The sequence below is a fragment of the Manis pentadactyla genome, chromosome 2, assembly GCF_030020395.1.
Source record: "Manis pentadactyla isolate mManPen7 chromosome 2, mManPen7.hap1, whole genome shotgun sequence".
NCBI classification, from domain to species: domain Eukaryota; kingdom Metazoa; phylum Chordata; class Mammalia; order Pholidota; family Manidae; genus Manis; species Manis pentadactyla.
This window is the reverse complement of record NC_080020.1, coordinates 158,010,112-158,023,921: the sequence shown is the minus strand read 5'-3', so window position 1 is coordinate 158,023,921 and position 13,810 is coordinate 158,010,112.

Genomic DNA, 13,810 nt, shown 5'->3' with positions numbered 1-13,810 from the left:
TCAGGTGTACAACATACTGATTCAACATTTATATACATGATAATTCTAGGTACCAGCTATCACTATACCAAGTTGTTACAATATTTTGACTATATTCCTTATGCTATACATTACATCCTGGTTACTTATTTATTTTACCATTGGAAGTGTGTACTTTTTTTTTTTTTGAGGGCATCTCTCATATTTATTGATCAAATGGTTGTTAACAACAATAAAATTCTGTATACGGGAGTCAATGCTCAATGCACAATCATTAATCCACCCCAAGCCTAATTTTCGTCAGTCTCCAATCTTCTGAGGCATAACAAACAAGTTCTTACATGGAGAACAAATTCTTACATAGTGAATAAGTTCTTACATGGTGAACAGTACAAGGGCAGCCATCACAGAAACTTTCAGTTTTGCTCATGCATTATGAACTATAAACAGTTCAAATATGAATACTCATTTGATTTTTATACTTCATTTATATGTGGTTACCACATTTCTCTCTTTATTTATTATTATTTTTAATAAAATGCTGAAGTGGTAGGTAGATACAAAATAAAGGTAGAAAACATAGTTTAGTGTTGTAAGAGAGCAAATGTAGATGATCAGGTGTGTGCCTGTAGACTATGTGTTAATCCAAGCTACACAAGGGCAATAAAACATCCATGTACGCAGAAGATTTCTCTCAGAACAGGGGGGTTGAGGTTCTAAGCCTCAACTCTGTTGATCCCCAATTTCTCACCTGATGACCCCCCTGCGACTGTGCCTGTCTTAGGTTGTTCCTCCCTTGAGGAATCTTACCCGTCTCTGGCTAACGAGTCATCTTCCGGAGCCATACAGGGAAATGTAAAGTTGGTAAGTGAGAGAGAAGCCTTATTGTTTCAAATGGTTAGCTTTTTATTTCTTTGCATATTTATGCCCTGTGGCTTCTATGCCCAGCATTTGTCTTGAGGTATCTTTACCACTTGGAAGAATTATGATACTCGGTAAATTTGATATGAGGCACGAATTCTATTTAAGGGTTGTAATTAGGAAGGAAGAAGAAAAGCTATAGAAGTAGCAGGCGGAAGAAAACCTGGGAAGATTGATTATTTCTTTGACATATCTTCTTGTAGAGTAACTTCAGCATGTATAGGTTTTAAGCTACTACTTAAATTGCACACACACATTAACATAATAGGAGTATAGTTACATAACCAAAGCATACCTGTAATTACCAGCCATCTCCAGTGAAACCAAGAAAACCAGTTAGGCACCTTAGGCATTTGTGAAAACTTATCTATGATATGGTGGATATTGTCCAACTGAACTTGAACAGTCTGAGAGAAATCAGACAAATTAAAACAACCCATTCCTGGGGAATGTTCACATCCCTTATGTTCTTCTAACAGTAAATAGTCTGTAGTTGTAAGATTTTGGAGCGCTACAATTTGCACTTCTCCTAATTCTTGGTTGAGTTCCAACAGTATAGATCCAGTCAAATTTGTTGTTTTACTGCATGCACAGGCCAGCTTAGATATCTCCTTCCTCATTCCCATGGCAAGTCCAGGAACTGGTGGGATGAGTGCATCTACAGCTGTAGCAGTGCGTGGATCTTTGTTGGGGTTTTTTGATGATCATCTTCTGGCATGAGTCTTCCAGAGGGTGCAGATGTTGGAAGTTCTCTTTCATATCGTATCTTAGTTCATTTTCGGGGTAGCCCAATTAGGCTTTGATCCTCTGTATAAACACAAACAGACCCTTTGCCTACACTTTTATATGCCCTTTATACCCTTGTGTAGAACTCATTGGAGGTCACCACACAGGAACTGCCTTTTTTTTTTTTTTGGTATCACTAATCTACACTTACATGACAAATACTAGGCTTTCCCCTATACCAGGTCCCCCCTTTAAACCCCTTTACAGTCACTGTCCATCAGTATAGCAAAATGTTGTAGAATCACTACTTGCCTTCTCTGTGTTGTACAGCCCTCCCTTTTCTCCTACCCCCCCATGCATGCTAATCTTAGTAACCCCCTACTTCTCCCCCCCACCTTATTCCTCCCTACCCACCCATCCTCCGCAGTCCCTTTCCCTTTGGTACCTGTTAGTCCATTCTTGAGTTCTGTGATTCTGCTGCTGTTTTGTTCCTTCAGTTTTGCCTTTGTTCTTATATTCCACAGATAAGTGAAATCATTTGGTATTTCTCTTTCTCCGCTTGGCTTGTTTCACTGAGCATAATACCCTCCAGCTCCATCCATGTTGCTGCAAATGGTTGGATTTGCCCTTTTCTTATGGCTGAGTAGTATTCCATTGTGTATATGTACCACATCTTCTTTATCCATTCATCTATCGATGGACATTTAGGTTGCTTCCAATTCTTGGCTATTGTAAATAGTGCTGCAATAAACATAGGGGTGCACTGATCTTTCTCATACTTGATTGCTGCGTTCTTAGGGTAAATTCCTAGGAGTGGAATTCCTGGGTCAAATGGTAAGTCTGTTTTGAGCATTTTGATGTACCTCCATACTGCTTTCCACAGTGGTTGAACTAACTTACATTCCCGCCAGCAGTGTAGGAGGGTTCCCCTTTCTCCACAGCCTCGCCAACATTTGTTGTTCTCTGTCTTTTGGATGGCAGCCGTCCTTACTGGTGTGAGGTGATACCTCATTGTAGTTTTAATTTGCATTTCTCTGATAATTAGCGATGTGGAGCATCTTTTCATGTGTCTGTTGGCCATCTGTATTTCTTTTTTGGAGAACTGTCTGTTCAGTTCCTCTGCCCATTTCTTAATTGGGTTATTTGTTTTTTGTTTGTTGAGGCATGTGAGCTCTTTATATATTCTGGACATCAAGCCTTTATCGGATGTGTCATTTTCAAATATATTCTCCCATACTGTAGGGTTCCTTTTTGTTCTATTGATGGTGTCTTTTGCTGTACAGAAGCTTTTCAGCTTAAACAGTCCCACTTATTCATTTTTGCTGTTGTTTTCCTTGCCCGGGGAGATATGTTCAAGAAGAGGTCACTCATGTTTATGTCTAAGAGGTTTTTGCCTATGTTTTCTTCCAAGAGTTTAATGGATTCATGACTTACATTCAGGTCTTTGATCCATTTTGAGTTTACTTTTGTATATGGTGTTAGACAATGGTCCAGTTTCATTCTCCTACATGTAACTGTCCAGTTTTGCCAGCACCATCTGTTGAAGAGACTGTCATTTCGCCATTGTATGTCCATGGCTCCTTTATCAAATATTAATTGACCATATATGTCTGGGTTAATGTCTGGATTCTCTAGTCTGTTCCATTGGTCTGTGGCTCTGCTCTTGTGCCAGTACCAAATTGTCTTGATTACTATGGCTTTATAGTAGAGCTTGAAGTTGGGGAGTGAGATCCCCCCTACTTTATTCTTCTTTCTCAGGATTGCTTTGGCTATTCGGGGTCTTTGGTGTTTCCATATGAATTTTTGAATTATTTGTTCCAGTTCATTGAAGAATGTTGCTGGTAGTTTCATAGGGATTGCATCAAATCTGTATATTGCTTTGGGCAGGATGGCCATTTTGACAATATTAATTCTTCCTAGCCACGAGCATGGGATGAGTTTCCATCTGTTAGTGTCCCCTTTAATTTCTCTTAAGAGTGACTTGTAGTTTTCACAGTATAAGTCTTTCACTTCTTTGGTTAGGTTTGTTCCTAGGTATTTTATTTTTTTTGATGCAATTGTGAATGGAGTTGTTTTCCTGATTTCTCTTTCTGTTGGTTCATTGTTAGTGTATAGGAAAGCCACAGATTTCTGTGTGTTGATTTTGTATCCTGCAGCTTTGCTGTTTTCTGATATCAGTTCTAGTAGTTTTGGGGTGGAGTCGTTAGGGTTTTTTATGTACAGTATCATGTCATCTGCAAATAGTGCCAGTTTAACTTCTTCTTTACCAATCTGGATTCCTTGTATTTCTTTGTTTTGTCTGATTGCCGTGGCTAGGACCTCCAGTACTATGTTAAATAACAGTGGAGAGAGTGGGCATCCCTGTCTAGTTCCCAATCTCAGAGGAAATGCTTTCAGCTTCTTGCTGTTCAATATAATGTTGGCTGTGGGTTTATCATAGATGGCCTTTATTATGTTGAGGTACTTGCCCTCTATTCCCATTTTGCTGAGAGTTTTTATCATGAATGGATGTTGAACTTTGTCAAATGCTTTTTCAGCATCTGTGGAGATGATCATGTGGTTTTTGTCTTTCTTTTTGTTGATGTGGTGGATGATATTGATGGACTTTTGAATGTTGTACCATCCTTGCATCCCTGGGATGAATCCCACTTGGTCATGGTGTATGATTCTTTTGATGTATTTTTGAATTCGGTTTGCTAATATTTTGTTGACTATTTTTGCATCTACGTTCATCAGGGATATTGGTCTGTAGTTTTCTTTTTTGGTGGGGTCTTTGCCTGGTTTTGGTATTAGGGTGATGTTAGCTTCATAGAATGAGTTTGGGAGTATCCCCTCCTCCTCTATCTTTTGGAAAACTTTAAGGAGAATGGGTATTATGTCTTCCCTGTATGTCTGATAAAATTCCGAGGTAAATCCATCTGGCCCGGGGGTTTTGTTCTTTGGTAGTTTTTTGATTACCGCTTCAATTTCGTTGCTGGTAATTGGTCTGTTTAGATTTTCTGTTTCATTCTGGGTCAGTCTTGGAAGGTTGTATTTTTCTAGGAAGTTGTCCATTTCTCCTAGGTTTCCCAGCTTGTTAGCATGTAGGTTTTCATAGTATTCTGTAATAATTCTTTGTATTTCTGTGGGGTCCATCGTGATTTTTCCTTTCTCATTTCTGATACTGTTGATTTGTGTTGACTCTCTTTTCTTCTTAATAAGTCTGGCTAGAGGCTTATCTATTTTGTTTATTTTCTCGAAGAACCAGCTCTTTGTTTCATTGATTTTTGCCATTGTTTTATTCTTCTCAATTTTATTTATTTCTTCTCTGATCTTTATTATGTCCCTCCTTCTGCTGACCTTAGGCCTCATCTGTTCTTCTTTTTCCAATTTCGATAATTGTGACATTAGACCATTCATTTGGGATTGCTCTTTCTTTTTTAAATATGCTTGGATTGCTATATACTTTCCTCTTAAGACTGCTTTTGCTGCGTCCCACAGAAGTTGGGGCTTAGTGTTGTTGTTGTCATTTGTTTCCATATATTGCTGGATCTCCATTTTGATTTGGTCATTGATCCATTGATTATTTAGGAGCGTGTTGTTAAGCCTCCATGTGTTCGTGAGCCTCTTTGCTTTCTTTGTACAGTTTATTTCTAGTTTTATGCCTTTGTGGTCTGAAAAGTTGGTTGGTAGGATTTCAATCTTTTGGAATTTTCTGAGGCTCATTTTGTGGCCTAGTATGTGGTCTATTCTGGAGAATGTTCCATGTGCACTTGAGAATAATGTATATCCCGCTGCTTTTGGATGTAGAGTTCTATAGATGTCCATTAGGTCCATCTGCTCTACTATGTTGTTCAGTGCTTCCGTGTCCTTACTTATTTTCTGCCCGGTGGATCTATCCTTTGAGGTGAGTGGTGTGTTGAAGTCTCCTAGAATGAATGCATTGCAGTCTATTTCCCCCTTTAGTTCTGTTAGTATTTGTTTCCCATATGCTGGTGCTCCTGTGTTGGGTTCATATATATTTAGAAAGGGTATATCCTCTTGTTGGACTGAGCCCTTTATCATTTTGTAGTGTCCTTCTTTATCTCTTGTTACTTTCTTTGTTTTGAAGTCTATTTTGTCTGATATTAGTACTGCAACCCCTGCTTTCTTCTCGCTGTTGTTTGCTTGAAATATGTTTTTCCATCCCTTGACTTTTAGTCTGTACATGTCTTTGGGTTTGAGGTGAGTTTCTTGTAAGCAGCATATAGATGGATCTTGCTTTTTTATCCATTCTATTACTCTGTGTCTTTTGATTGGTGCATTCAGCCCATTAACATTTAGGGTGACTATTGAAAGATATGTACTTATTGCCATTGCAGGCTTTAAATTCGTGGTTACCAAAGGTTCAAGGTTAGCCTCTTTAGTATCTTACTGCCTAACTTAGCTCGCTTATTGAGCTGTTATATACACTGTCTGGAGATTCTTTTCTTCTCTCCCTTCTTATTCCTCCTCCTCAATTCTTCATATGTTGGGTGTTTTGTGCTGTGCTCTTTCTAGGAGTGCTCCCATCTAGAGCAGTCCCTGTAAGATGTTCTGTAGAGGTGGTTTGTGGGAAGCAAATTCCCTCAGCTTTTGTTTTTCTGGGACTTGTTTAATCCCACCGTCATATTTGAATGATAGTCGTGCTGGATACAGTATCCTTGGTTCAAGGCCCTTCTGTTTCTTTGTATTAAATATATCATGCCATTCTCTTCTGGCCTGTAGGGTTTCTGTCGAGAAGTCTGATGTTAGCCTGATGGATTTTCCTTTATAGGTGACCTTTTTCTCTCTAGCTGCCTTTAAAACTCTTTCCTTGTCCTTGATCTTTGCCATTTTAATTATTATGTGTCTTGGTGTTGTCCTCCTTGGATCCTTTCTGTTGGGGGTTCTGTGTATTTCTGTGGTCTGTTCGATTATTTCCTTCCCCAGTTTGGGGAAGTTTTCAGCAATTATTTCTTCTAAGATACTTTCCATCTCTTTTCCTCTCTCTTCTTCTTCTGGAACCCCTATAATATGGATATTGTTCCTTTTGGATTGGTCACACAGTTCTCTTAACATTGTTTCATTCCTGGAGATCCTTTTATCTCTCTCTATGTCAGCTTCTATGCGTTCCTGTTCTCTGGTTTCAATTCCATCAATGGCCTCTTGCATCCTATCCATTCTGCTTATAAACCCTTCCAGAGTTTGTTTCATTTCTGCGATCTCCTTTCTGGCATCTGTGATCTCCCTCCGGACTTCATCCCATATCTCTTGCGTATTTCTCTGCATCTCTGTCAGCATGTTTATGATTCTTATTTTGAATTCTTTGTCAGGAAAACTGGTTAGGTCTGTCTCCTTCTCTGGTGTTGTCTCTGTGATCTTTGTCTGCCTGTAGCTTTGCCTTTTCATGGTGATAGGAATAGTTTGCAGAGCTGGGACTAGTGACAGCTGGAAGGACTTCCCTTCTTGTTGGTTTGTGGCCCTCCTCTCCTGGGAGAACAGCAGCCTCTAGTGGCTTGTGCTGCGCAGCTGCGCGCAGACAGGGTTTCTGCTTCCTGCCCGGCTGCTATGGAGTTTATCTCCGCTGTTGCTGTGGGCGTGGCCTGGCTCAGGCAGCTGCTCCAAAGTGGTGGAGTCGCGTTGGAGGGGGAGCAGCCTGGAGGCTATTTATCTCTGTAAGGGGTCTCCCTGCTCCCTGCAGCCCAGGAGTTGGGGTGCCCAGAGATCCCCGGATTCCCTACTTCTGGATTAAGTGTCCCGCCCTGTCTCTTTAAGACTTCCAAAAAGCACCCGCCAAAACAAGACAATGACCACAAAAATAAATAAATAAATAAATTTAAATTAAAAAAAAAAAAAAAAAAAGGTGGCCGCTCGTTTTTGTTTATTCTCCGGCGCCAGCCTCAGGCATCTGCTCACCGGTCTTGCTGCTCTGTTTCCCTAGTATTGGGGTCCCTATCCCTTTAAGACTTCCAAAAAGCGCTCGCCAAAACAAAACATCAAAAATAAATAAATAAATAATGGTCGCTCGCTTTTCTGGTGTCCTCCGGCGCCAGGCCTCCGGTGCCCGCTCACTGTTCTTGCTGCCCTGTTTCCCTAGCATCCAGGGCCCCCTGGGCACGTACTGTGTCTGCACTCTGGCCCGGATGGCTGGGGCTGGGTGTTTGGCAGTCCTGGGCTCCGTCTCCCTCCCGCTCTGCCTATTCTTCTCCCGCCGGGAGCTGGGGGGATGGGCGCTCGGCTCCCGCCGGGCCGGGGCTTGTATCTTACCCCCTTTGCGAGGCGCTGGGTTCTCTCAGGTGCGGATGTGGTCTGGATATTGTCCTGTGTCCTCTGGTCTTTATTCTAGGAAGGGTTGTCTTTGTTATATTTTCATAGATACATGTTGTTTTGGGAGGAGATTTCCGCTGCTCTACTCACGCCGCCATCTTCTGATCCCTCCCAGGTTTATTCTTACAGTTGAAAGTCTTAAGATTCCTGGAAACAGCAGCAAATTCCATCCATGGCCCCAGCTTCAGGATTCCAGCCAGTTGTCTAGGGACGGTCTGGTGAGCTTGGGAAGCGTTTGCCCTGCAAAGAGGGAGGGTGTGGGAAAGCAGGGGAAGCCAGTGGCCTGGGGAGGCTGGCAGGTGCTACCACAGGGGCCCTCCTGAGCACCGGTGGTTATGCCACAGGTGGAAGGAAGCTGCCACCCTGCTGGCGTGCTCAGCCCCAGAGTATGGTGCATGGAGCAGCTGCCTCCTGGGAAGCGGCCTCCAACCCAGGGCAGCTCCCTTCCTCCTGCCCTGGGGTGCGCGCTCGGCGGCTCTGGGCCAGCCCCCTCAGGCGGGGCGGCCATGGGTTCAGCCTTAGGAGCAGACGCAGATTCAGAAGCTGTAGCTGAGGAGCAGGTCCCTTTGCCCACCCTCTCCAGCTCCATGGAACTGTGGGCCACAGAGGGTGCTGCCCTCGATTCTCAGCTCTTCCTTCAAGAAGGGGCATTTCATGTTAACAGCAAACAGTGTCACACCTCTTGCGAAGGAAGACCAAGTGTGAGAAAGTGTGGGTAAAATTGCAGTATTTCCAGAATCTCTCAATATCAATAGGTGTTTCCAAGGGGTGGAGAGTAGTCATCTCCATATCAATAGGTGATTACAAGGATGGGGGGAGTGAGGGCATATCTGCACCAGAGAAGTTTTGTGGGGCCTTTTTGCAGCAGGTTCAGGAGAGACATGGGTGAGCAGTAGACAACTGCTTGTAAGCAATGAATGGATTTCTCCCATTTTATTTCTCCTTTTGACCGATTTCGACCTCAAAGTTATTTGCCCCCGACTGGGAACATATTTCCCACCCCCCGAGTTGCAGAAGGTGAGGAGCATCAGCCCTCCCACAGCAGGCCGCAGGTCCGTGCCCCTGCCATCTGTTAGCATTCTGCCCCAGCGGCGGTGGTCCAGCTTTGGGGCCCACACCATCTCACGGAGCCCAAGACAGAGGTTTGGAACAAGAGGAGGATTCCCTCTCAGGTTGAGAGGCTGGGAGTCCAGTCAGGGTGCTGGCAGGGCGATACGTCCCATGCCCGGTTGCCAGCAGTCCTGGGCTAGGGAACACACCGCTCCAGCGTCGTCTCTGTTCACACACCGTCTGTGTCTGCACACTCTCCTCCTCAAGTCCATGGCCCCAGAGGGCACTTTTGCCAGCACCCTCTTGTCGCAATCAACACTTGGAATTAAAAGGCTTATTAGGACTAACTGATATGCCAGGAGGGCAGACAACACAGCCTGCCTCTCTGCGGGCTCTTTCATCTGTGGAGTCTCCTCCCCACCCACCCTGCACCCACACACACACTGTGTGGATGGGCTGGGGGCCCCAGGTGGGCCCCTCATGTGTGCCCGTCCCACCTCCGCTGTCCTCACTTTAGCATTTCTCTGGGAATGTCTCCCACCATCCAGAGCACTACACGTACCTGAACACTTACTTCATAATATGTCTTGCAGGACCACTTACAGCCACTTGAGTGTATGGAGTGTCCATTAAGTAAAAACAGTTAAAGGGCCACAGTGGGGTGGGCAGAGTTGATGGACAGGATTGTTAAAGCAACACTATAACCTGAAAACGTGTTAATAGCCCACAACAACTGTGGGTGTGAGCAGGGAAAGTCAAAGGACACGTGTCCATCTTACAGGAACAGGTGGGGCCAGTGCTCTGCATGTGAGGTGGCCTCTTACATAAGACAAATGGGAAGGAGTCACAAATAGCACACAGCAGTGGCTTCTCACTGAAAACGGAGTCCTGTACCTGACAGAAGTGTTCTGACTGCCAGAGCAACTGAGGGCCATGACTCTTCCACCCAGTCCACGGGCCCATCACTTTAGCAACTGCTTCGGTTTGTGTTTCCACAACACTCCGTGATGGGAATCACAACCAGTCACTTGTCTGTGTACACTGCAGTCCTTCGTGCATGTTGTTCCCTCATTCCATTCATGGATGTAGCTGCTATTCAATCTTATCTATGCCTTTTTCCATATGTAGCATAATACTGTTTTCCGTAACTGCCGGTATCTCCCAGACTTCATTTGTAAGGTGGAGTCCATTTCTCCATGTCCTTCAATCTGGACAGACCTTGTGACTGCTTCGACCAACAGGTTACAACAGAAGCGACCCTGTGCCAATTTCAGGTGAAACCTTTACCTGGCCTTGCAGCTTCTGCTTCCTGTTTTTTGGAAGACAGCCAATATATAAGAAATGCAAAGACACTGATCAGTGTTGTTTCAGCTGTATCTCTTTGGTAGATCTTTTGTGTTACACCAACAAGCAGGACATCTTAAGTGGTAAAATTTAATTCAGTTAACACGCACACACATAATGTGTGTACATATATACAAATTAAATGTTGTCTCTGCAAATGCCATGTGTGTTTACCTTTAAACTACAATCTTAGAGATAAGTGATCAATCATTTGTGTATGTCTGGGTCACCACTTTCACTGGAGACAGTAAGCTGTGTTCTACCAACACTATATTCATAGACATAACCAACAAAATTTAATCTTGTATTGACCATACACAGGTCATTCCTTTCAGTAGATACACCTATTCATGTTAAAACAAACTCCATTTATATTTCAGTAAGTAACAACATTTCAGTCCTTTTTTATTGCAGACATGAATTGGGATCATACCAACACCTCATTCATAGAGATGACTTATTCCATCTTGTATACAGACCTTTTTTTAGTGGAAATATTCCTTGTCATATTGATACTGTTGAAAGAGTGACACCCTCCAACCTTGTTTGTAGTTCCAACCTTGATTTGCAAATAATTCTTGTTATATCAACACTGCATTCATAGAGCTAAGTATCTTCAATCTTGTATCCAACTTTGTTATTTCAGAAGGTGATTATGCAGACACTCAATTTATAAACAGCATTTAATCTTGACTACAGGACTATCTTTTCAATAGATATAATCATTTGTTTTGCAACCTTCCATTCAGAGATATATAGAAGTAATTCCATCTTGTGTACGCCACTGGCCTTTCAGGAGATAGACACTGACTTCTTTTACATGTTCCACCCATGGATGTAAACACCATACTAAAATCTTGTCTATAAAAAAAGTCTGTAGAGCTATCCTCTCAACTAGATACATTCATTTTGTTATATTAACACTCTAATTGAAAAGTAATGTATTCAACCTTGTGTACAGCTTTTCATTAGAAAACTCATTTTAATTGTTCAGAAATGACATATAACCCTTCTTGCAGTTATAATTTGTTTACCATTTATAGAAAATTAACTATCATTAAATTTTGTACTTTCATTTAAAATATTAATAATTTGTTATGCAATACTCTATTCATCTATATATGTAATATTCAGTTTATGTAAAGCTCCATCCTTTCATTGGAGACATTTTCTACCAAAATTCCACTCATAGAAATAATATCTTATCTGTACCTTTATCCTTTTTCTGCATATGCTGGTTTATGTTAAGGCAATACAATGTATCAGAGATACATATCGTGTAATCTGTATTCCTTTAGCCCAGGGTTGGCAAACCTTTTCTGTAAAGGGTCAGTGTCAATCTGTTCAAGCTGCTGTAACAAAATATCACAGATGAGTAGCTTATAAGTCAGAAATCTATTTCTTACACAGTTCTGGAGGTTGGAAGTGCAAGATCAAGGCACTGACATGGTCAGGTTCTGGTGAGGTCCCTCCTGTTTGATAGCCAGTGCCTTCTTGCTGTGTCTCCACATAGAAGGGGCAAGTGATCTCCATGAGGTCTCTTATAGAATACTAACACTCATGAAGGCTTCACCCTTGTGACCCAAGCACCTCCCAAGGGCTCCCCCTCCTAAGACCCTCATCTTTGGAGGTTAGAATTTCAACATGTGAATCTGAGACACACACATTCGGATAATAATCAGACATTAACCACTTTAGGCTTTATGGGCCCATTCTATCTGTCACAAATACTCCTCTGTGCCGCTGTGGCCATAAGCAGCTGTAGACAAATACATACATGCATAGCAAAGCTGTATTCCAGGAAAACTTTATGACACAGAAATTGATTTTATCACTGTGTGTCATGAATTGATTTTTTTTAACAATAAAAAAATATGAAAACCATTCTTGGTTTGCATGGCATGCATATAAAAACATGGGGAGGCCAAGGCAGCTAGAATTCTAAGGCAGGTACTGGGTATTTTATAAAGTTACATGGGATAAGTGCAGAGATTTGCAGAGGGTCCACTTAAGTCCAGCTCTTGTATGTATAGTCCAGAATATAGTATTCTATAGCACGCCTCAAACTACTGGAGGCCACGACAGAACCACCAGGAAGGTGCAGGCAGAACCGGCCCCAGAGCTCCCAGCTACTGAGTTCCCATCAGCAGGAGTGGAAAACCTCACTGGACATGGATTAAAGGAATGAGAGGTGTGCTGCTGCAGTGAGACACACTTAGCCCTGCTGGCTGCTCTCGTCTTGCCTAAGAAAGCTTAAGGACACTATTAGAAACACGGAGGCAAGACCTCTGGGTTAAGGGGAATGATGCAAGGTAGAAATCCAGGATACAAAGTACGATCACCAGATATAAATATGCTAAAAATTAAATAACCTGTTTCATAAATCTCTTTGAAAGGTAACTGCTTAAAGCAAAAGTAGTAATATGTTGTGGGGTTCACCATGTATGTATAAGCAAAATGTATGACAAAAATAGCACAAAGGCCAAGGAGGAGACAGTATACTGTTGCAAAGCTCTTACACTATGTGTGGAGTGGTGTAATAGTACATGAAAGTAAAGTGTGATAAGTCCAAAGATGTACACTAGAAACAAAAGGAAACAACTAAAAATGAAAATGTAGAGGTAGGGTCAATAAGCCAACAAAGGAGATAAAATGAAATAACTAAGCTGGTTCCATGCAAGCACAGCCAACTCATTTTTGACAAAGATGCAAAAGGAATTCAATAGTGGAAGGAGAGTCTTCAAATAATCATGCCTAAACAAATGGATATACATAGGCAAAAAAGTGGATCTTGAGCTAAACACCACACGTTGTACAAAAATTATAATAGATAAATGATCATAAATTTAAATGTAAGTCATAAAACTATGAAGTCTTTAGAAGAGAACATTTAAGAAAATCTTTGGACTTGGTTAAGAGTTCTTAAACGTGACACCCTAAAGCATGATCCATTAGAACCTGAAAAAACAATAAACTGGGCTTCATCAAAATTATTTTGCTCTGCAAAAGACCTGTAAATAAGATGAAAAGATAAGCTATAAACTAGGAGAAAATATTTGCAGAACACTTAGGTGACAGAGTTCTTATATCTAGAATATAAAATGAAGTCTCAAAAATTCTACAGTAAGAAGATAATCCAATGAGAAAATGAGCAAAAGACATGAACAGACATTTCACTGAGGACATACAGAAGGCAAATAAACATGAGATGATGTTCAATATCGTTAGGCAGTCGAGTAGTGCAAGTTAAAAACCACAGTGAGATATCACTACACACCCATCAGAACAGCTAAAATAAAATAAAGTACAGTAAAATCAAAAGCAGTAACACCATCAAAGGCTGGTCAGGATGTGGAGGAAATGGATCACTCACAATCCTGGTGGGAATGTAAAATGGTATGGCCACTTTGGAAAACTGGCAACTTCCACTAAAACTTACAAATATGCTAATCACCATTCAACCCAGCAAACTTACTTGGACATC